The following is a 21,532-nucleotide window of genomic DNA, read 5'->3' as shown; positions in this document are numbered from 1 at the left end:
CTTAGTGCTTAAGAGCACACACTTTGGAGTCAAGTAGAGCTGGGTTTGCATCCCAGTTCCATTGCTTATTTGGCTGTATCAGACTTTGTGTGACAGGGCACAGTAGCTTACGCTTGTAATCCCAGCACTTTGAGAGGCTGAAACAGGCAAATCACCTGAGGTAAGGAGTTCAACACCAGCCTGGCCAACGTGGTGAAACCCCGTCTCTACTAAAAATACAAAAAATTAGCCAGGTGTAGTGGTGCACACCTGTAATCCCAGCTACTTGGTAGGCTGAGGCAGAAGAATTGCCTGAATCTGGGAGACAGAGGTTGTGGTGAGCTGAGATCGCACCACTACACTCCAGCTTGCGCGACAGAGCGAGACTTCATCACAAAAAAAAAAAAGACTTTGTGCAAGTTACTTAACTCCTCTGAGCTTGTCATCTTATCTACAAAATGGGATCACTAGCATGTATCTCGCTGAGTGGTACAGATGAACTATGTAAAGCATTTGGCCCAATGCCTGGCATTACTAAGCATGTGATAAATGGAAGTTACTATCATAATGTGTAACACATATAATTATGACAATTATATTTCCAAGATATTCTGGGATCTTTACAGTTTCATAATTTTGCTCTTTTTACCATGCAACACTCCTTTTATTGAAACAAATATAGACTTTGGAGTCAGACAGCCTAGTCTGGATTTGAATTCCAGCTCTCCTTCTTACCAGCCTGGGGCTATGGAGAATGTTGTCAATTTCCCTGAGCCTCAGTGTTCTTCTCTGTAAAATGTGTATAATACCTGACTCCCAGGCATTTTGCCAGGATTACATGGGATTCCTACCCAGTGCAATGTCTAGTGATAATATAAATGCTAAAAGCAACTTGTTAAATGTATAAATAAATGTGATTTATTTTTGCTCCTTTACATGCAGTATCATGGATAGAATTTGTAGATGTGTGTACTGTGAATACAATGGCCACTTCTCTTGCTCCCAAAGTGTCTCTGTAGCCTGGTGTTTCATCCTAGCCACAGAAGGGTTCAAAAGGCCATAGCATCACCAGTGTGGGACCCTGCTGATAGGGAAGAGAGAAGGGGAAGTCACAGAACCAAGGGAAACTCCCTTTTCCTGTCTGGCTAGGATTTGTTTGTCTTCTACACAGGCTGTATGTTCCCTGTTGATATGGGGGTCTGTCAAGTGTCCAGCTTTGATTGGCATCTCCAGTACAGAGGAAGTAAGGAGCTCCTTAACTTTCAGGAGGTGTTTTCCTCTGGACTTGCAGACTAGAGTCCCAAACACATTTTCTTTCTGGCACCACTGGTGAGAGCAGAAAGCAATGGAGAAAATCCAGAATCATGATGTCAGAGCTAAAAGACCTCAGAGAAGGGAGGCGGTATAGTGGAGTGGTTCAGAGCATTGATTGGGGTGGCCAGAATAACTGAGCCCAAATCCTGGCCATACCACTTACCAGCTGGATGACCTGAGGCAGGTTATAGAATCTCTCTAAACCCTCAGCTATAAAGTGGGGATAAGAATATTGCTGATTCCGGCCGGGCGCGGTGGCTCAAGCCTGTAATCCCAGCACTTTGGGAGGCCGAGACGGGTGGATCACGAGGTCAGGAGATCGAGACCATCCTGGCTAACACGGTGAAACCCCGTCTCTACTAAAAAATACAAAAAACTAGCCGGGCGATGTGGCGGGCGCCTGTAGTCCCAGCTACTCGGGAGGCTGAGGCAGGAGAATGGCGTGAACCCGGGAGGCGGAGCTTGCAGTGAGCTGAGATCTGGCCACTGCACTCCAGCCTGGGCGACAGAGCGAGACTCTGTCTCAAAAAAAAAAAAAAAAAGAATATTGCTGATTCATATGAAATCAGATGATTTGTATAAAGCTCTCAGGACAGTGTCAGGCACATAGTAAATACTCAGTATTTGAAAGCTGTTACCATTTTCTCTTGTTCTGCCATTTCATTTTCACAGTTGAGGACCCTAATGGCCAGAAAGAAAGCACAGCTCATTAGCTGTCCACCCGATCAGAGCTACTTCCCAGGCAGGGCTGTGCCAAAGGCACGTCCTTAGGGATCAAGACCCTGCATTAACTGTGCTGACAGCAAGAACCAGCAGCATCATGCTAGCTGTGGGGTTGGAGCCTTGAGGGTATGTGCAAATCAAGGCATGACTTCCACCCAAATGAGTGCCCAAAAGAGAAAGTTCCTTCCTGCTGGAATTATTTATTTTGTGATTAACAAAGGCTGTGGAAGCCCTTTCTGATATTTTGGCTTAGAGGCTCAGAGTTTAAACTTGTAACAGCCATGGACAAGGGTTTATTATGGGCCTGTTCTTACTTGCTGAATTGAATTCATTATTATGATGCCTAAGCAACTAGGGGTCAGGAGCTAAGTACCTAAGGCAGACAGCTAGGATTTTGCGATCAGAGGACAAAGTGTCCGGGAGTGGAGAGGCTTCAAAAACTGAGCCCTGTTTCCAGGCTCTGTAATGTCCAGACCTCAACTTGCTTTGGAGCCGACTTCACCTCTAAGTATTCAGGGAGGGGTCTGGCACTTCAACAGGCCCCACCAAGTCCTGGGCAGCAGCCCCAGTTTCTGGTGACCTTCGTGCAACTTTTGGGTTGTGCTTTGCTTTGTTTTCTTGTTTCTTCATGGCAGGGTGGCCTTTCCCTGCTTCTGGGTGGGAACTGAGGGGAGGGAGGATGGTTTGCTCCCATCTCCACAGCTGTGTTTACACTTCCCTGTCAGGGACTGTCTGGGGCCCAGCCTTTCCTCAGTCCGCTGTGTCCCTTCTGAAAATTGCTATTTGATATCTCTGTGGGCATTACAAGGGAGGGGCACAACAGGCCAAGGGGTCACTGTCCGAAGAGGGCTGAGGTTGGAAGGCAAGAATACTAGCGCAGAGAGCTCTGTTTGAATTCTGAGAAGCATCATCTCCTTCCCTTTCTACCAGTGGCCTGAGGACCAGCAGGGGACGAAAGTACACTTAGAACTCCCAGAAGGACTAGAACACGTGACATGTCATTTCTAATCACGGGCTTGAACACAATCTTGCTTTGTGATGGGGATGTGAGTATACAGAGCAGAGCAGTCTTCCCTAAGGCTTCGCTGGGCCCAGTGGTCAAAGATGTAGCATGTTAAAGCCAAGAAGATTATGCTAAAATATAAGCAAATTAAAAAGGATTTGAGAAAATGGTCAAGTAAATAATTCTCTTCTTCTCCAGGGAGCAAGTTGAGCTGGTATTAATCAGTATACTAGGGTTGCTGGACTCTGGGCCAAGCCCAGGAGAGTAGCTGCCAAGGCAAATCAGGCATCAAGTTTCAAAAATTAAACACATAATTTTATTTTTCTGCAATAGGGAACTTTCAGAAAAAGAACCAGCCCTATTAGGCTACTCAGCACACTTTGTCCAGTTTCTTTCAGCCCCAGAGGCCTCCAATTTAAAGCAAGATGAGCAACTGGAAGCCAGGAGTGACACAGTTATTCCCTTCTCCCATTAACTGCCTGGGGGTGGGGCTGGAAGGAGTGGGGCAGGGGTGATTATACTGTTTTTCAAAGGTCCAGTTGCTGACCACTTGCCAGAAGTTTTTCTACGAATTTACAGGACAAAGACCTGAAGGGTTGCAAAAGAAAAAGAATTATGGAGGAAGAGCTAGCTAAAGTTTGGCTGATAATGTCTCAGGAATTGTCAGCTAAGAAAGGGTCTGGTCGGCCGGGCGCGGTGGCTCAAGCCTGTAATCCCAGCACTTTGGGAGGCCGAGACGGGCGGATCACGGGGTCAGGAGATCGAGACCATCCTGGCCGACACGGTGAAACCCCGTCTCTACTAAAAAATACAGAAAACTAGCCGGGCGAGGTGGCGGGCGCCTGTAGTCCCAGCTACTCGGGAGGCTGAGGCAGGAGAATGGCGTGAATCCGGGAGGCAGAGCTTGCAGTGAGCTGAGATCCGGCCACTGCACTCCAGCCTGGGCGGCAGAGCGAGACTCCGTCTCAAAAAAAAAAAAAAAAAAAAAAAAAAAAGAAAGGGTCTGGTCTCAGGAAAAACTCTCCCATCACAGTAAGTAGGAACCAACTGGCAAACAAATTTTCCTCCAAGAACCTCACGCTTATTGGTGATGTGGAAAGCTGTTTTTATTATTATTGTTGTTATTACTATTGAGACAGGTTCTCATTCTGTTGCCCAAGCTGGAGTGCAGTGGTGCAATCACGGCTCACTGCAGTATTGACTTCCCAGGTTCAGGCAAAGGGAACTTAGGTTAGGCTGTAGATCAGATTCTGATCTACAGCTTTGGCATAAATCCCTTCAACTTCCTTTCCACCTCAAAATATTTTTGTAACCATACTTTGTTGTGTCAAAATGTCTTTGTATCTACTCTCTTGTTATGTGGCATCCTCTCCTAAGGCAGTGTTGTCCACTTCTGTGGCTTCAGTTACCATCAATATGTTGATGGTTTCCAGATCTCTCACTAGTCTCTCTCCTGACATTCAGATCTTCTGAACAGCTCTCCTTAGCTAAAGCCACAGTCTTTCTCCCAACAATTATTAATGTTGTGCAGTGCCTCTCAAACTTCACTACACATTGTAATCACCTGGATGCTTTAAAAACTCTTGAAGCTCAGGCCATACCCTAGATCAATTAATCAGATTTTTGGGTGTGGGAGGTGGGCATCAGTAGTTATTAAAGCTCTTTGGCCTGGCGCGGTGGCTCACGCCTGTAATCCCAGCACTTTGGGCAGGCGGATCACCTGAGGTCGGGAGTTCAAGACCAGCCTAACCAACATGGAGAAACCTCGTCTCTACTAAAAATACAAAATTAGCCAGGCATGGTGGCGCATGCCTGTAATCCCAGCTACTCGGGCAGGCTGAGGCAGGAGAATTACTTGAACCCGGGAGGCGGAGGTTGCGTGTGGTAAACTGAGATCGTGCCATTGCACTCCAGCCTGGGCAACAAGAGTGAAACTCCATCTCAAAAAATAAAAGCTCCTCAAGCTCCGCAAGTGTGAGCCAAGTTTCAGAACCACTTATCTAGAAGGCAGCGGGAATAGAAAAGAATGCCAGTGTAAATTGCAAGTATAAAGGAATATTTTCCTTGATTTGGTAGTTAAATGGATAGGGGCAAAGGAAAAACAGCAAAGTCGAAGTTTTTATATGAAGAAAAGAACACTAAATCTGGATGGAATCCAGCAACCTGAGTTTAAGACCTGACAGAATTATTCATCTGTGTAAGGCAAGTCTTTTAACTCCTTTATGCCAGAATAACCTGATGTATAAACTGAAGTTGCTCTACATAATTCTTAGAGTTTTTATGAAGATTACTTGAAAAAATGAACATTACAAGCTTTTCTAATAAAACACTTTGAGACAAAATCAAAATCAAGATGGTCTTATTTTGCATTTTAATTTTTAATTTTAAAAATTTATATTTTGAAATAATTTCAGATTTACTAGAGTTGCAAATATGGTAGAGTTCCTATATGTCCATCAAACTTCCTCAATTACAATGATTAAAACCAGGAATAAGATTGATAAAATACTATGAACTAAAATAGAGATTTTATTCTAATTTCATCAAATTATCTCACTGGTATTCTTTTTCTGGACCAGGATTCAATCCAGGATCACACATTACATTTAGTTGTCATATCTCCTCAGTCTACCAATCTGAGATGGTTCCTCACCCCTTGTCTTTCATGATCTTGACACTTGGAGATACTGGCCAGTTATTCTGTAGATTGTCTCTCATTTTGGATTTGTCTGATGTTTCCTCATAATTCAATTCAGTTTATGCAGGCTGGGCATGGTGGCTTATGCCTGTAATCCCAGCACTTTGGGAGGCCGAGGTGGGTGGATCACCTGAGTCAGGAGTTCGAGACCAGTCTGGACAACATGATGAAATCCCATCTCTACTAAAAATACAAAATTTGCCGGGTGTAGTGGTGCATGCCTGTAAATCCAGCTACTTGGGAGGCTAAGGCGGGAGAATCGCTTGAATCCAGGAGGCAGAGGTTGCAGTGAGCCGAGATTGCACCATTGCACTCCAGCCTAGGCAACAAGAGTGAAATTCCATCTCAAAACAAACAAACAAACAAAATACAAAAAAAATCAGTTTACGCGTATTTGTCAAGAATGACACAGAAGTGATTTTGTGCACTTCTCATCGCATCATGTTGAGAGGGACTTGGTAATACCTCTCAGCGGGGGGGCAATGGCTCATGCCTGTAATCCCAGCACTTTGGGAAATCAAGGTGGGAGAACGGCTTGAACCCTGGAGTTCAAGATCAGTCTGGGCAACACAGCAAGACCCTGTCTCCTTAAAAAGAAGAGGGAGGCCGGGAGTGGTGGCTCATGCTGGCAATCTCAGCACTTTGGGATGCCGAGGCAGGCAGATCACCTGAGGTCAGGAGTTTGACAGCAGCCTGGCCAATACAGTGAAACCCCATCTCTACTAAAAATACAAAAATTAGCCAGGCGTGGTGGCACGAGCCTGTATTCCCGGCTACTCGGGAGGCTGAGGCGGGAGAATTGCTTGAGCCCGGGAGGTTGTAGTGAGCCTGAGGTGGGAGAATTGCTTGAGCCCCGGAGGCAGAAGTTGTAGTGAGCCGAGATCTCGCCACTGCACTCCAGCCTTCTGTCACGCCCCACCCCTACTCCGGCAAAAAAAAAAAAAAAAAAAGGAGAAGAAAACAATACCTCTCATGACTACTGATGTTAACTTTGATCACTTTGTTAAGATGGTGTCTGCCAGATTCTTATCTGTAAATTTGCTATTTTTTACCTTTGTAACTAGTGGGTGTCTTGTGGGGATTTATTTTGATACAAGGCTACAATTTTGATTCTAAGTGACTAGAAGAACTATGGACAGAAATAGGGAGATTAGACGTAAATAAAGGGCTTAGAGCCCATAGACCGGTGTCTGGGGAACTGGTAGGGGTGAAGCATCGGTATGAAGGTGCTCTGGGTTGGCTTCAAATGCTGAAGTGAGATGTGGCTTGCAACCAGCGCGTGACGATGGCGCATCCGCTGAATAGGGTCTTCAGGAAAATATTAGTGGCTCTGCGAAGGTTTCCCCAGAGCCCTTGCCCTCCCCTGCCAGCGCCGCTTTGGAAGCCGTCGGGGCGGCTGCACCCGTCAGGACTCCTCAGTGCGGGTTTTTGGCGGCAAATGACCGACGTGCGACCGCGCGATACGAGTGGGTCAATGCGCACGCGCCGACAGGAGGCGCGGGGCGGGGCGCGGCGCAGGGGTGGGGCCGCAGCGCGCATGCGTCCTAGCTGCGGGTCCCTGCGGCTCGGGATGGAGGGTGAGTGAGTAAACAAGCCTGGGCCGAGCGGTGGGGCCGGGCCTCCTCCCCTCGCCGCCCTGGGCCTGAGGGAGGGAGAGGCGGAGGGATCAGGGAATTGGAAGGAATTCGAGGGACACACTGCCTCTCTGGCCGGGGGTAGCAGGCGCCCCTTCTCATTCCGAGGGCTGGGGGAATGGGGGCGACGGGGCGAGGGAGCCCCAGGCGAGGACAGCGTCTGGGACTACGAGGGCTGTGTGCCCGGGAGGAGGAGCGGCGGGGGCGGGCTCGGGGACGGGGAATCCCGTTGGACGGCGGGGTGGGACGATGGGCGGGAGCCCCAGCGCCCAAAGGGCGCGGGTGGGCGGTGGCACCTGCGGGGGCCTTTAGCGAGGTGGACTCTGGGGACCTGGAGCTGTCCTTGTGGGGGGCTAGAGACCGGGGCTAATCTTGCGATGGCTTTGGGGGCTGTTGAGGAGGGGGTAGCAGTAAAAACAGGGCCGGGACTAGGGTGAGGTGAGTGAGTCAGGCTCCCAAGGCACAAAGTGTAAAGGAATACTGACTCAGGGTCGTGCAAATGCAGTGAGCGCCTCCTCACGTGCGTCCTGGGTGCCTCGGTCCCCTTGCCCCGGGCCTGGCCCTGAGCAAGAATCTCCTTCACTCCAGACTTTTGGTCTCACGCCAATGATCGCTCACCCCCACCATTCTCCCGAGGATCAAATGATATAAATAAAAGTGCCTCGAAGCAAAGACAAGGTGTTGTATTTGGGACATGCCTGTTAGGAAATGTGGGACAAACTTTTATTTCAATAAAAAGTGACTACTGAGGAATTGTTTCTTGAGCAGGGAAGGGAAGGGATGCCTGAAGGATGTTAGTGCCCCCAGGGAATGTGAAGGAATATGGAGGGTGGAATGTAGGGTTGTAAATGGTGTAGCCCAGGCCGATAGGAACCTGACGCTTGGCAGGGGAGGATGAAGTCAAAGAGCTCAGGCAGACTAGCAATTAGGGGTGTGCAAGGATGGCATTGAAAACGTGGGTCTCCTCCGCGTTTGCTGCCATGCTGCCGTTGAATAGAAAAATTCCCACACTCAGTGTTTTTTAAGTTTAGGAAGCTGATATTGAAGGAGGTTTCTAGCCTGAGAGGTGCTAACCCTATTAGAGGTTTCTGTGAAAGCTTGTCTATTTTAAGTCTCGGAATCCCCAGATATGCCATTGATAGAAGAGATTACTTACATAGGAGAGAGTGTGTGTTAGGAGATAAGTACTTTAGGCTGGGCTCGGTAGCTCACATCTGAAATCCCAGCATTCGGGAGGCCTAGGCAGGAGAACAGCTTGAGCCCAGGAGTTTGGGATCAGCCCAGGCAACAGTAGTGAGACCTCATCTCTACAAAAACAAAAACAAAAACAAAAACAAAAAACTAGCCAGGTGTTGTGGGCTTCTCCTATAGTCCCAGCTCCCAGCTACTTGGGAGGCTGAAGCAGGAGTATTGCTTGAGACTGGGAGGTCAAGGTTACAATGAGCTCTGATCCTGCCACTGCACTCCAGTCTGGGTGACAGCGCGTGAGACCCTGTCTCAAGGAAAAAAAAAACAAAACTGGGCGCAGTGGCTCATGCCTGTAATCCCAGCACTTTGGGAGGCTGAGGTGGATGGATCATTTGAGCCCAGGAGTTTGAGACCAGCCTGGGCAACATGGTGAAACTCCATCTCTACTAAAAATACAAAAATTAACCAGGTGTGGTGGCACACGCCTGTAGTCCCAGCTACTCGGGAGGGCTGAGGCATTAGAATCGCTTGAACCTGGGAAGTGGCAGTGAGCCGAGATGGCGCCACTGCACACCAGCCTGGGCAACAGAGTGAGACTCTGTCTCAAAAAAACAAAAAAGAGGCCAGGCACAGTGGCTCAGGCCTGTAATCCCAGCACTTTGGGAGGCCGAAGCAGGTGGATCACTTGAGGTTAGGAGTTCGAGAGCAGCCTGGGCAACATGGTGAAACTCCTTCTCTACAAAAAAGTATAAGAATTAGCTGAGTGTGCTGGTGGGTGCCTGTAATATCAGCTATTCAGGGGGCTGAGGCACAAGAATCGCTTGAACCCGGGAGGTGGAGGTTGCAGTGAGCCAACATTGCACCACTGCACTCCAGCATGGGTGACAGAGCAAGATTCTGTCTCCAAAAAAAAAAAAAAAAAAAAAAAAAGGGAGAGAGAAGTATTTAAAAATGCACATACATAATAGGAGAAAGGACCATTTATAAAACTGTAATAATGCTATCATTGTCAAGGTTTATGCTTAGTGTTTTGTATCACAAACATAATGAGTCAACTCCAAAGGCAGGGATGTATGTTTTATTCAATGATGTACCCCAAACACCTAAAACAGTAACACATAGTAGACACTACTATTAAGTATAATAGTAGGTGCTCAACATATATTTGTGGAATAAATTGTGGGGAAATTTCTGGCACTGGGAGTCAGGTGATCTGGATGCTAGTGTTGTCAGTAACTGGCAGAGTACTTGTATGTCAATCGTGGAACTTGATGCTAAGGCCCAGCTTAAAATTCCTTAAAGTGTAAATGACTTCTTCATTAGTGCCCTCTGAAACAGCACTAGAGGCCGGGCTTGATGGCTCACACCTATAATCCCAGCACTTTGGGAGGATGAGGCTGGTGGATCACCTGAGGTCGGGAGTTCAAAACCAGCCTGGCCAATATATGGTGAAACCCCATCTCTACTAAAAATACAAAAAATTAGTCAGGCATGGTAGCAGACACCTATAATCCTAGCTCTTGGGAGACTGAGGTGGGAGAATCGCTTGAACTCGGGAGTGGGAGGTTGCAGTGAGATCACGCCACTGCACTCCAGCCTGGGCATGAAAGAGTGAGACTCCGTCTCAGGAAAAAAAAAAAAAAAAGAGACAACACTAGAATGAGGCTGGAACTAAAAATGAAATTTTACTCCCAAGGAGACATTTGGGAGAAGGGAAAGATGAGAAAAATGTGGTCGGGCTTGTTACTTATATATTTGCCTTTGAATTATACCTTCAAACAACCGATTTCAGTCTAGACATGTGGCTCACGCCTGTAACCCCCGTACTTTGGGAGGCTGAGGTGGGCAGATCACTTGAGTTCAGGAGTTTGAGACCAGCCTGGGCAACATGACAAAACTCTGTCTCTACAAAAACATTACAAAAATTAGCTGGGCCTAGTGGTGTGGGCCTGTAGTCTCAGCTACTCAGGAGGCTGAGTAGGGAGGATTGCTTGAACCCGGGAGGCAGAGGTTGCAGTGAGCCGAGATCAAGCCACTGCATTCCAGTCTGGGCAACAAAGCAAGACCCTGTCTCAAAATCAAAACAAAATAAGAAACCGATTCAGAATATTAATTTTGTCTATTTTTAATTCCTAGGATCTGAAACCTGGCTTCCTTACTCTATAGGCAACAGTTCCTTCCCTTTGATTTGCTCTTTATATGAAACATGTAACAATTCATGTCATTAAGTATATCTTTTTCTGGTCTTGGACTAAGTTTAAAAAGTTTCACTTTGGGTCCCCCACACTGTGGCTCACGCCTATAATCCCATCTCTTTGGGAGGAGGCTGAGGGATTGATCACTTGAAGCCAGAAGTTTGGGACCAGCCTGTCCAACACGGTGAAACCCATTTCTACAATTAGCTGGGCCTGGTGGCACACACCTGTCATCCCAGCTACTTGGGAGGCTGAGGAACGAGAATCCCTTGAACCTGGGAGGCGGAGGTTGCAGTGAGCGGAGATGGCGCCACTGTACTCTAGCCTGGGCGACAGAGGGAGACCCTGTCTCAAAAAAAAAGTTTCCACTTTGTTCACTAGTAGCATCCCAGAAAAGATTTGAGGTAGCAACACTAAAAACACACTAATTCCATTTCTACATAGAATAAAATAAAGAGAAAAGAGAGAACAATGTGTGGAGAAAAGTGAAGATAATTAGGTAAGCTGGGATTGAGGGGAAGGGTTAAAAGTTAAAAAAAAAAAGCCGGGCGCGGTGGCTCACGCCTGTAATCCCAGCACTTTGGGAGGCTGAGGCGGGCGGATCACGAGGTCAGGAGACTGAGATCACAGTGAAACCCCGTCTCTACTAAAAATACAAAAAATTAGCCGGGCGCAGTGGTGGGCGCCTGTAGTCCCAGCTACTCGGGAGGCTGAGCCAGGAGAATGGCGTGAACCCGGGAGGTGGAGCTTGCAGTGAGCCGAGATCGCGCCACTGCACTCCAGCCTGGGCGACAGAACTGGACTCCGTCTCAAAAAAAAAAGTTAAAAAAAAGTTAAAAAAAAAGAAAAATTGTGCTTCTCCATTCTGGAAAGTCCCTCGCTTTTCGTTTGTTTTCTGTCCAAACTGTGTACATATTAGATTCTTTCCTACTCTTTAGTCTATCGGTCAGTCATCAGTTGGGACTTGAGTACACTACACCCTAAAGTCATGAGTTACTTAATGGGTAGTTGGAGTTCAGTATCTTTAGTGTGTTTTATTCTCTAACTCACCTACCCTACTAATTTGATTCAAAATAGATGAAAAAGTCTTATTTTTATTGGACGGTATGAGCAGTCACTAAATGCAGTACAGTATTAAACTTTGGGCTGACATAGTACAGAATCAATCAAGATAGTGCTCTGACCTGTTAGGAGATTTCTTTTACTCTTCCAAGTCAGCGTTCTGGCTGGGCACGGTGGCTCGCGTCTGTAATCTCAACACTTTGGGAGGCTGAGGCAGGGGGATTGCTTCAAGTCAGGAGTTCAAGGCCTGTCTGGGAAACACCGTAAGATCTTGTAGGCCGAGGCCGGGCGCAGTGGCTCATGCTTGTAATCCCAGCACTTTGGGAGGCCGAGGCGGGTGGATCACAAGGTCAGGAGATCGAGACCACGGCGAAACCCTGTCTCTACTAAAAATACAAAAATTAGCAGGAGCAGAGGTTGCAGTGAGCCGTTATTGCACCAATGCACTCCAGCCTGGTGACAGAGTGAGACTGTCTCAAAAACAAACAAAGAAAAATAGGCCGGGCACGGTGGCTCACGCCTGTAATCCCAGCACCTTGGGAGGCGGAGACGGGTGGATCATGAGATCAGGAGATCGAGACCATCCTGGCTAACATGGTGAAACCCCGTCTCTACTAAAAATACAAAAAAATTAGCTGGGTGTGGTGGCGGGCGCCTGTAGTCCCAGCTACTCGGGAGGCTGAGGCGGGAGAATGGAGTGAACCCAGGAGGCGGAGCTTGCAGTGAGCCAAGATCGTGCCACTGCAATCCAGCCTGGGCAGCAGAGCGAGGTTCCGTCTCAAATAAATAAATAAATAAAAATAAAAAAATAAAAATCTATAGTGCCATCTGCCTGCAAAGTCTTACTTAGCCTTGCTGGTTAATAAAATTATTATTTAAGAGAAAGGAGCAAAGACACTGAATTTGCCCTTAAGACAAAGAAGCTATTTCTGCAAAGGGACACCTTATGTAAATGAAAAAATTTAATAGTTTGGAACTTTTGTATTCTGATCTCAGTTTCTCTAAGTTTAAGAACATTGTTCCTTAAATTTTTTTTTTTTTTTTTTTGAGACGGAGTCTCACTTTGTCACCCAGGCTGGAGTGCAGTGGAGCCATCTCAGCTCACTGCAAGCTCTGTCTCCTGGGTTCACGCCATTCTTCTGCCTCAGCCTCCTGAGTAGCTGGGACTACAGGCACCCACCACCATGCCCGGCTAATTTTTTATATTTTTAATAGAGATGGGGTTTCACCATGTTAGCCAGGATGGTCTCAATCTCCTGACCTCGTGATCTACCCTCCTCAGCCTCCCAAAGTGCTGGGATTATAGTCATGAGCCACGGTGCCCTGCTGTTCCTTAAATTTTTTATTGCCATACAATTTCAGTAATGTTTTCCCATTTCCACCTAGTGACAGACTACATTCTGGTTTTAGCCTTTGCAGCAAATTGAGATCCAGCTTTCTGGGGAAAGATTTCCACATTTTTATAGCCTTCTTTTCCTGTAGAGATATGACATGTAAATAAAGTGGTTCGTATTTCCAATGATTAATCTTTTTAAAAAATAAACTCTTATTTTTTAGAATAGTTTGTTTTTTAAGAAAGAAAAAAAAAAGAATAGTTTGTTTGTTTTTGGTTTGTTCGAAACAGGATCTCACTCTGTCACCCAGGCTGGAGTGCAGTGGCGCAGTCACAGCTTGCTCCTGCAGCCTTGATTGTGCAGCCTCAATCTGTCTTCTTACCCCAGCCTCCCTGGTAGCTGGGACTAGAAGCACACGCCGCCATGCCCAACTAATTTTTTTTTTTTTTTTTTTCTGTAGAGATAGGATCTCACCATGTTGTTCAGGCTGGTCTCGAACAACTGGGCCCAAGAGATCCACCTGCCTCAGCCTCCGAAAGTGTTGGGATTTCAGGCATGAGTCACCACGCCTGCCCTAGAATAGTTTTAGATTTATTTTTAAAATTGTAGGCTGGGCACGGTGGCTCACGCCTGTAATCCCAGCACTTTGGGAGGCTGAGGCGGGTGGATCACCTGAGGTCAGGAGTTCAAGACCAGCCTAGGTAACATGGCGAAACCCCGTCTCTACTAAAAATGCAAAAATTAGCTTGGCACGGTGGCATGTGCCTGTAATCCCAGCTACTTGGAAGGCTGAGGCAGGGGAATCGCTTGAGCCCAGAAGGTGGAGGTTGCAGTGAGCCGAGATTGTGCCATTACACTCCAGCCTGGGCGACAGAGTGAGACTCTGTCTCAAAAAAAGAAAAAAAATTGTAAAGCTAGTGTAGGGAGTTCCTGTAAATCCACATCCAGTTTCCGCTATTAATAACATCTTATATTAGTATACATGTAACATTTGTTACAGCTAATGCCACTATTGATTATATTATTATACTTATTCATTCCAAATTTACTTGAGTTAAAAAAAAAAAAAAAAAGGTGGAATTGCCTGCAGATTTTTAGTAGTAAATGTCTAGAAAATACTGACTTGACCAAGACTTATTTTTTTAAGTCAGCTTTATTAAGGTAAAAATTTACATACAATAAATCCACCCACTTTATATAGTTCAGTGAGTTTTCATAAAAGTATATAGTCATGTAACCATCACCACCACTGAAGTCTAGGACATTTCATCATCCCAGGAAAGCTCCCTTGTGTTCCTTCCTATTTAATCTCTTACCCCACCTCAGCCCCTGGCAACCAGTGATCTGCTTTCTGTCACTAGTTTTGCCCTTTCTAGATTTATTCTAGTAGAATAATTTTTTTTTTTTTTAATAGAGACAGGGTCTCCCTATGTTGCCCAGGCTGGTCTCGAACTCCTGGGCTCAAGGGATCCTTATGCCTCAGCCTCCGAAAGTGTTGGGATTACAGATGTGAAGCCACAGCAACTGGCCAGTAGAACATCTTAAGTGGAATCATGTGCAGTTACTTGTGTCTTATTTTTTTCACTTAGCATAGTGCTTTTATTTTATTTTATTAGTATTAGTATTGAGACAGATTATTAGTATTATTAGTATTACTATTATTAGTATTAATATTAGTATTATTATTGAGACAGAGTCTCGCTCTGTTACCCAGGCTGGAGCGCAGTGGCACGTTCTCAGATCACTGCAGTCTCCACCTCCCTGCAATCTCTGCCCCACTAGGTTCAAGTGATTCTCCTGCCTCAGCCTCCAAGCAGCTGTGATTACAGGTGCACGCCACCATGCCCGGCTAATTTTTGAATTTTTGTAGAGATGGGGCTTGACCATGTTAGCCAGGCTGGTCTCGAACTCCTGACCTCAAGTGATCTGCCTGCCTCGGCCTCCCAAAGTGCTGGGATTACAGGCGTGAGCCACTGCGCTCGACCAGCATAGTCTTTTAATGGTTTTGAGATGTGGTGTGAATGTATAGAAACTATTCATGGCTTTTTATTGCTGAGTAGTATTCTATTGTGTGTGTGTGTGTGTGTGTGTGTGTGTGTATACATATATCTAAGAAAGATGAGAGGCTGGGCGCCGTGGCTCAGGCCTGTAATCCCAGCACTTTGGGAGGCTGAGATGGGTGGATCACCTGAGGTCAGAAGTTCGAGACCAGCCTGGCCAACATGGTGAAACCTCGTCTCTACTTAAAATACAAAAAATTAGCTGGGTGTGGTGGTACGTACCTGTAATCCCAGGTACTCAGGAGGCTGAGCCAGGAGAATCGCTTGAACCCGGGAGGTGGAGGTTGCAGTGAGCCTAGATTGCACCATTGCACTCCCCAGACTGGGGGATAAGAGCGAGACTTCATCTCAAAAAAAAAAAAAAAAAAAAGAAAGATGAGAATACTGTTTGAAACAGACAGATATGATTAAAGTAAACACCTGAAACACAGCCATAGGATGAGTTTTCACAGCAGCTGGACCCTAACTAACAATTATCATATCAAAGTTAAAAAAAAGTGAACAAATAAAAAACTTAGCATTTACTAGAACAGGCAGATTTGGCGAGATGGATTCATTCATGTTGGGCAAAGGAATTTTTTTTATAGATAAATATATATATATATACACACACACACACACACACGCACACACAACATTTTGTATCCATTAGCAAATCCATTGATATGTGTGTTGTTTTCACTTTTGGCTATTATAAATAAATATGAACATTTGTGTACAGATCTTTGTGGGGACATACGTTTTCAATTCTCTTGGACAAATAATTAGAAATTGTATGCCAGATTCTGTGGTAAGTATATATTCAGCTTTAGTTTTGAAAAACTGGCAAACTGTCTTCCACAGTGGCTATACCACTTTGAATTCCTACCAGCAGCGTATGAGGATTCCAGTTGCTTCACGTCCTTACCAACAAGTGGTATTGTCAGTCTTTTTTTATTTTAGCCATGGTAATGGTGTTTAATAGTATCTCATTGTAATTTTCATCTGCATTTCCCTAATGACTAATGATATGGAGCAACTTTTTGTGTGCTCATTTGCCATTCCTGTATCTTTTCTGGTGAAATAACTGTTCAAATTTCTACTCACTATTTTTTTTGTTTTTGAAATGGAGTCTTGCTCTGTGTCCCAGGCTAGAGTGCAGTGGCACGATTTCAGCTCACTGCAACCTCCACCTCCTGGGTTTAAGCAATTCTCCTGCCTCAGCTTCCTGAGTAGCTGGGATTGCAGACACACGCCACGACGCCTGGCTAATTTTTGTATTTTTAGTAGAGACAGGGTTTCACAGTGTTGGTCAGGCTGGTCTCAAACTCTTGACCTTGTAATCTACCTGCCTCGGCCTCCCAAAGTGCTGGGATTAGAGGTGTGAGCCACCGCATCTGGCCTTCTACTCACTTTTTATCGGTGATTTATCTTATTATTGAGCTATAGGACTTGCTTATATAAATAATTATTTTTTAATTTCTTGATCAAAACAGCATATGTTTTGGAGTTTATCTTCAATGTGTAGATGAACATAATGAAAGGCTCTTAAGTACTAGCTAAGTACCTAACTGGAATATAAGTGCTGTTTTGCATGTGTAAGTAACTAAAGAATAGATCTAGTAGAAATATAAAGTATTTTTTGTGTGCCACTCCCGTTGCCCAACATGAATGAATCCATCTCTCCAAATCTGCCTGTTCTAGTGAATGCTAAGTTTTTTATTTGTTCACTTTTTTTAAACTTTGATAGGATAATTGTTGGTTAGGGTCCAGCTGCTATGAAAACTCATCTTATGGCTGTGTTTCAGGTGTTTATTTTAATCATATCTGTCTGTTTCAAACAGTATTCTCATCTTTCTTAGACACTTTGTGAGGACTGACCAACTGCCAAATAAACTTTTAGAGACATTGAAGACCCATTGAAAAGCCACGTAAGATAAATATTCGCTTATGGACACATGAGAGTCAAATATCACTCTAATTGTAAAAGGAGGAAGTGTGGCTTACTTTATATTGTAATCCGTTAAATCTTAATGGCATTTTCATGTATATGTGTGTATTCCTCTGGCCAAATAAAACAGTTGAGTAAAATTAGAAATGATGCCATTAATTATTGGATTATGATGATATATTTACTGTCATCTCTTGACAGACTATAGGAGATCACATTTTAGCTATAGCTCTTTTCTGTAATTAAAAACAAATGTATTCTTTATTTTTTTATGAGACAGAGTCTCACTCTGTCACCCAAGCTGGAGTTGGCAAGATCTTGGCTCAATGAAGTGAGTCCCTGCTTCCCAGGTTCAAGCAATTCTCTTGCCTCAGCCTCCCAAGTAGGTGTGTGCCAACATGGCTCGCTAAATTTTGTATTTTTAGTAGAGTCAGGGTTTCACCATGTTGGCCAGGCTGGTCTCGAACTCCTGGCCTCAAGTGATCCACCCGCCTCAGCCTCTCAAAGTGTTGGGATTACAGGCGTGAGCCACCGCAGCCAGCCAGACAAGACAGCAGCTGTAGATTATGTTCCATTCCATTACTTAATCTTCTTTTTTCTTTTCTTTCCCTCCCTGCCTTTCTGTTTCCCTCCCTCCCTCCCTTCTTCCTTTCTTCTTTTCTTTTCTCTTCTTTTTTTGAGACCAAGTCTCACTCTGTCACCCAGGCTGGAGTGCAGTGGCACGATCTCAGCTCTTTGCAACCTCTGCCTCCCAGGTTCAAGTGATTCTCCTGCTTCAGCCTCCCAAGTAGCTGGAATTACAGGCATCCACCATCACACCTGGCTAATTTTTGTATATTTAGTAGAGACGGTGTTTCACCATGTTGGCCAGGCTGGTTTCGAACTCCTGACCTCATGTGATCCGCCTACCTCGGCCTCCCAAAGTGCTGGGATTACAGGTGTGAGCCACTGTGCCCGGCCCTTCCTTCTTTCTTTCCTTACTTTTTTTTTTTTTTTTTGACAAGGCCTCACTCTGTCACCCAGGCTGGAGTATAGTGGCACGATCATGGCTCACTGCAGCCTCTATCTCCCCATGCTCAGGTGATTCTCCCAACTCAGCCGCCTGAGTAGCTGGGACTGACTGCAGGCACAGGCTACCAAGCCCGGGTAATTTTTTTTTTTTTTTTTTTTTTTTGAGACGGAGTCTCGCTCTGTCGCCCAGGCTGGAGTGCAGTGGCCGGATCTCAGCTCACTGCAAGCTCCGCCTCCCGGGTTCACGCCATTCTCCTGCCTCAGCCTCCCGAGTAGCTGGGACTACAGGCGCCCGCCACATCGCCCGGCTAGTTTTTTGTATTTTTTTTTGTAGAGACGGGGTTTCACCGTGTTAGCCAGGATGGTCTCGATCTCCTGACCTCGTGATCCGCCCGTCTCGGCCTCCCAAAGTGCTGGGATTACAGGCTTGAGCCACCGCACCCGGCCCAAGCCCGGGTAATTTTTGTAATTTTTTTTGTAGAGACTGGGTTTTGGCATGTTGCCCCAGCTGGAAATCTTCATTTTCAAATACATGGAGAAACCTAAGCTCACTATTTCAAAAAGCAAAATAGGAAAAAAGGAAAATGAATGCCAAAAAGGAACGGAAGAGGGATTGCAATTTAAAACCATTATTTTGGCCGGGCGCAGTGGCTCATGCCTGTAATACCAGCACTTTGGGAGGCTGAGGCAGGCGAATCACTTGAGGCCAGGAGTTTCAGATCACGCTGGCCAACATGGTGAAACCTTGTGTCTACTAAAAATACAAAAATTGGCCGGGCATGGTGATGTAATGTCAGCTACTCAGGAGACTGAGGCACGAGAATCGTTTGAACCTGGGAAGTGGAGGCTGCAGTGAACTGAGATCGTGCCACTATACTCCAGCTTGGGTGACACAGCGAGACTCCGTCTCAAAAAAAAAAAATCCATGTGCCTGAGATATTATAATCATGAGCTTATTGTGGTATATGTGTGGTAATGGGTCAAATTTTGCTGTTTTCTTGTCCATGCTGATGACTTTTTTGTCTTTTTTTTGAGATGGAGTCTCACTCTGTCACCAGGCTGGAGTGCAGTGGCGCTGTCTCGGTTCACTGCAACCTCCACCTCCTGGGTTCAATCAATTCTCCTGCCTCAGCCTCCCAAGTAACTGGGAATACAGGCACCCGCCACCATGCCTAGCTAATTTTTTGTATTTTCAGTAGTGACGAGGTTTCACTATGCTGGCCAGGCTGGTCTCAATCTCTTGACCTCGTGATCCGCCTGCCTCAACCTTCCAAAGTGCTGAGATTACAGATGTCAGCCGCCCGGCCTTTTTTTTTTTTTTTTTTTTTTTTTGAGATGGAGTCTCGCTCTGTCACCCAGGCTGGAGTGCACTGGTGCGATCTCGGCTCACCGTAAGCTCCACCTCCCGGGTTTACACCTTTCTCCTGCCTCAGCCTCCCCAGTAGCTGGGACCACAGGCGTCTGCCACCATGCCGGGCTAATTTTTTGTAGTTTTAGAAGAGACGGGGTTTCACCATGTTAGCCAGGATGGTCTGGATCTCCTGACCTCGTGATCTGCCCGCCTTGGCCTCCCAAAGTGCTGGCTGAGATGACAGGCATGAGCACCCAGATTTTTTTTTTTTTTTTTTTTTTGAGACAGTTTTGCTCTTGTTGCCCAAGCTGAAGTACAGTGGCACAATCTCGGCTTACTGCAACCTCCGCCTCCCAGGTTCAAGTGATTCTCCTGCCTCAGCCTTCCAAGTAGCTGGGACTACAGGCATGCACCACCACACCTGGCTAATTTCTTCTTTTTTTTTTTTTGAGACAGAATCTCGCTCTGTCACCCAGGCTGGAGAGCAGTGGCATGATCTCAGCTCACTCTAGCCTCTGCCTCCCAGGTTCAAGTGATTCTCTTGCCTCAGCCTCCCAAGTAGCTGGGATTACAAACATGCACCACCATGCCCAGCTAATTTTTGTATTTTTAGCAGAGACGGGGTTTCACCATGTTGGCCCGGCTGGTCTTGAACTCCTGACCTCAGGTGATCCACCTGCCTTGGCCTCCCAAAGTGCTGCGATTCCAAGTGTGAGCCACCGTGCCTCTACTAAATTTTTGTATTTAGTAGAGACAGGGTTTCACAATGTTGGTCAGGATGGTCTTGAACTCCTGACCTCAGGTGATCCACCCGCCTTGGCCTCCGAAAGTGTTGGGATTACAGGCGTGAGCCACCGCGCCCACACGATTTCTTTTTTTTTTTTGGAGATACAGACTATTGTTCTGTTGCCCAGGCTGGATTTCAGTGGCACAATCATAGCTCACTGTAGTCTTGAACTCCTGGGCTCATGTGATTCTCCTACCTCAGCTGGGACTACAAGCATCTGCCACTATAGCCAGTTTATTTTCTATTAATGTATTTATTTATTTGTTTTTTGAGAACAAGTTTCGCTCTCGTTGCCCAGGCTGGAGTGCAATGGTGCAATCTTGGCTCATCACAACTTCTGCCTCCTGGGTTCAAGCAATTCTCCTGCCTCAGCCTCCAGAGTAGCTGGGATTACAGGCATGCACCACCACGCCCGGCTAATTTTGTATTTTTAGTAGAGACGGGGTTTCTCCGTGTTGGTCAGGCTGGTCTCGAACTCCCAACCTCAGGTGATCCGCCCGCCTCAGCCTTTCTTAGAGTCCCAAAGTGTTGGAATTATAGGCACGAGCTGCTGCACGTGGCCTGATCATTTCTTTTTGTTTTTCTTTTTTTTGAGACAGAGTCTCACTCTGTTGCGCAGGCTGGAGTACAGGGGTGCAATCTCAGTAGCTCACTCTAGCCTTGATCTCCTGGGCTCAAGTGATCCTCCCGCCTAAGCTTCTTGAGTAGCCCAAACTACAGGCACGCACCACCATGCCCGGATGATGTTTTTTATTTTTAATAGAGATGAGGTCTCACTATGTTACCCAGGCTTGTATCAAACTCCTGAGCTCAGGCTATCCTCTCAGCTTGGCCTCCCAAAGTGCTGGGATTACAGATGTAAGCCACTGCACCCAGCCTCTTTTCCTTTAAACAATGACAAAAACAATAGCAAAAGAAAACTTTGAAAAATAGAGATAGGATCTGACCGTGTTGGCCAAGCTAATCTCAAACTCCTGGCCTCTTAGCAACCCTCCCACCTCGGCCTCCCAAAGCCAGGCATGATGGTGGGCATCTGTAATCCCAGCTACTCAGGAGGCTGAGGCAGGAGAATGGCGTAAACCCGGGAGGCGGAGCTTGCAGTGAGCTGAGATCCGGCCACTGCACTCCAGCCTGGGTGACAGAGTGAGACTTCGTCTCAAAAAAAAAAGAAAAATATAATTTAATAAAGTAAAGGGCCTCTTCCCGAATGGCATCAAGTATTATAGAGACCTGTCTTAGACATACAAAAATAGCAGGAGAAAC

General features: G+C 46.1%; 1 protein-coding gene across 5 annotated transcripts in view; it reads left to right on the top strand.

Annotated features, from left to right (window-relative positions):
• Positions 1–7,207: 7,207 nt before the first annotated feature.
• Positions 7,208–21,532, top strand: part of EZH1 (enhancer of zeste 1 polycomb repressive complex 2 subunit) — a 46,349-nt gene continuing 32,024 nt past the window's right edge. For 3 of the 5 annotated variants that reach the window (XM_025361470.1, XM_025361471.1, XM_025361472.1), the window contains exon 1: positions 7,208–7,294. The gene's annotated coding sequence lies outside the window, so the exon portion shown is untranslated. The remainder of the gene's footprint in view (positions 7,295–21,532) is intronic. The other 2 variants (XM_025361473.1, XM_025361474.1) reach the window with 1 other exon arrangement.

Source organism: Theropithecus gelada, chromosome 16 (genome assembly GCF_003255815.1).
Source record: "Theropithecus gelada isolate Dixy chromosome 16, Tgel_1.0, whole genome shotgun sequence".
Taxonomy (NCBI): Eukaryota; Metazoa; Chordata; class Mammalia; order Primates; family Cercopithecidae; genus Theropithecus; species Theropithecus gelada.
The sequence above is the reverse complement of the archived record's forward strand: the minus strand, read 5'-3'. Positions and strand labels throughout refer to the sequence as shown.